Genomic DNA, 2125 nt, shown 5'->3' with positions numbered 1-2125 from the left:
TTTTTTTTGTACTAGGAATTGAATTGAGGACCTTGTGCTCACCAGGCAGGCACTGTGCCATTGAGCTATATTCCCAACCCTAAAATTTTTGAATAGATTAATACAACTACTATTTGGGTTTTTTTTTGTTTTGCTTTTTTGTTTTTTTCTGGTACAGGGAACCGAACTCATGACCTTGCGGTTGCCCGGCAGGCTCTGTGCCGCTGAGCTAAATCCTCAGCCCCAATACCACTACTGTTTAGATTTCACCCCAAATGATTTAAATACATCACTTAACTTACATATTTTTAGTGGATTTAAATGAATTAGGATGAAATAACTAGGAGATTAAAAATTATTCAAAACTATTGGCCAAAATATTTCTAATTGAAATATATAATTTAAATTCAACATATACAATTTAAATTAGAAAATAAATAACAATCATAAAACACAGATAAGTAAAAATAAATTGATATTTTAAAGAAGAAAATATGCACGAAGATATGTATATTTTAAGATGCAGATATGTGAAACCTTATAAAAATTTAAACCCCTTGTAATTTCAGCAGCTAGCTGTAACTTTATACTGTATTAACATACAGATTTTTAGTATATCTGCAGCATCATATCATGTCATGATTACAGAATAACAATTTGATAGATTTGCTAATACTCATTTTTTTAACTGGATGTCTCCAAATAGAAGCCAGTTGCTATTTTTCAGAGAGCTCACTCTTACGGCAATCAGGACTATGGTTTTTGTTGCTTTTCTCTGCTTCTGTTCCTCTTGCCTTTCTGGGGGAGGGGCTTGGGTGTTCAGAGCCAGGCACTTGGTGGAGTGTGGCCCCCAGAGCAGTGGGTGGCACAGGGGTTATGGCTCCTGCCCTGTGCCCACCACCAGCGTGGGTACAGCAATGGATGCCCCACCTCCCTAGTTTGCCCACCACCCCCTCCATGCCGCCACATCCTCTGTAAATGGAGATGAAGACCGTCTCACTGGTGAGAAGCCTGTGCCTGCTGTGATGGCTTGGATGCCTACCCAGCGCCATTTTTATTAGTAATAGACCTGTGAGCAAGATTTCTGCATGTCACAGGAATGAAGGCAGATGGGAAATGGATTTCTATTGACCTCACCCCTAGGTCAGAAAATCAGCCCAGACCACCATGAATCCTTCTAAGGATGGTGCATAGGGGAGGGGTGAAGGAAGGTAGTGCCCAGGCTGACCCCAATGTCCCACAGAGGGTGTTTGTCTATGTGGGAGACTCACCTGCTCAACCAATGCTGTGTGAGACCATGGTTGCCCTTTTGTGACAAGTTCCCCGGGCCCATGTGCCCCTAGCAGGCATGCATTTCGGCTTCCTCAAGTCAGATGCACTGCATTGCCTTTCAGTTGGTTTCTCTGACCCCTCTTAGTTCAGGCATCATGTCCCTGGCACTTGCTGGCCCACCCCTGCTGTCCTCACAATTGTTTGGCAAATCATCTGAGTCACAGAAGTGAGCGAGGCAGGGTGGCCCCCAGGTAGGCAAGGACCTTGCACGGACCCTATGGTCTGGGGACCGACCCACTGCCTCTGAAGGTCATGTAGGAGGCGGCCAGGCCTTGGGGCAGGTGTAACTCACTGGTCACCTCCTCCAGAGACCTGGCTGTCAGTTAGAGGGCAGGTGCTTGTTGGGCAGGGCTGTGCGCAGGCACAGAGTCAAGGCCCAGAGTATTGAGGCTGTGGCACTGGGGCTCAGAAGGCCTCACAACAACATGGCAATGGAGCTCAGTTTCAGAAGCACTTCTGGGAGCAAAGGGCAGAGATGGTATCATCATCAAAGCAGCAATCACCCAGGGAGCGGGTGGAAGAACCTGAACTGGGTCCAGCTACTGACTGCCAATGGAGGTCTAATTTGGATAGAGGCTTCCATCTTTGCAAGTCACCCAGCACAGTTAAATGGTACTGCTGTGGGGCCAGGTCAGGCCACCTTCAGGTTGGGCAGGTGACCATCCTTGTACGCACTATCTTCTCAGAGAGCTTGTGCTCTTCTAGAGATTAACAGTGCTTTTTATATTACATTTTTTAATTTTAAAAATAAAAGGAAGAAAACATTAATAGACAGACAACCTTTTACAAAATAGCAAAAGAACAGTACAGACAA

The 2125-nt window shown here is 45.2% G+C and overlaps 2 protein-coding genes across 13 annotated transcripts in view; one reads left to right on the top strand and one right to left on the bottom strand.

The window, feature by feature from the left end:
• Positions 1 to 2125, top strand: part of Wdfy4 (WDFY family member 4) — a 242170-nt gene that overhangs the window by 202826 nt on the left and 37219 nt on the right. The window lies entirely within an intron of this gene.
• The window catches only part of Lrrc18 (leucine rich repeat containing 18), a 23411-nt gene that overhangs the window by 18968 nt on the left and 2318 nt on the right, over positions 1 to 2125 (bottom strand). The window contains exon 1 of one of the 6 annotated variants that reach the window (XM_005412582.2): positions 1251 to 1419. The exons of the other annotated variants lie outside the window; for them this stretch is intronic. The gene's annotated coding sequence lies outside the window, so the exon portion shown is untranslated. Of the gene's footprint in view, positions 1 to 1250; positions 1420 to 2125 lie in introns of those variants that run through there. 6 annotated transcript variants of the gene reach the window in all.

The sequence above is a fragment of the Chinchilla lanigera genome, unplaced genomic scaffold (assembly GCF_000276665.1).
Source record: "Chinchilla lanigera isolate Chin_1 unplaced genomic scaffold, ChiLan1.0 scaffold00155, whole genome shotgun sequence".
NCBI classification, from domain to species: Eukaryota; Metazoa; Chordata; class Mammalia; order Rodentia; family Chinchillidae; genus Chinchilla; species Chinchilla lanigera.
The sequence above is the reverse complement of the archived record's forward strand: the minus strand, read 5'-3'. Positions and strand labels throughout refer to the sequence as shown.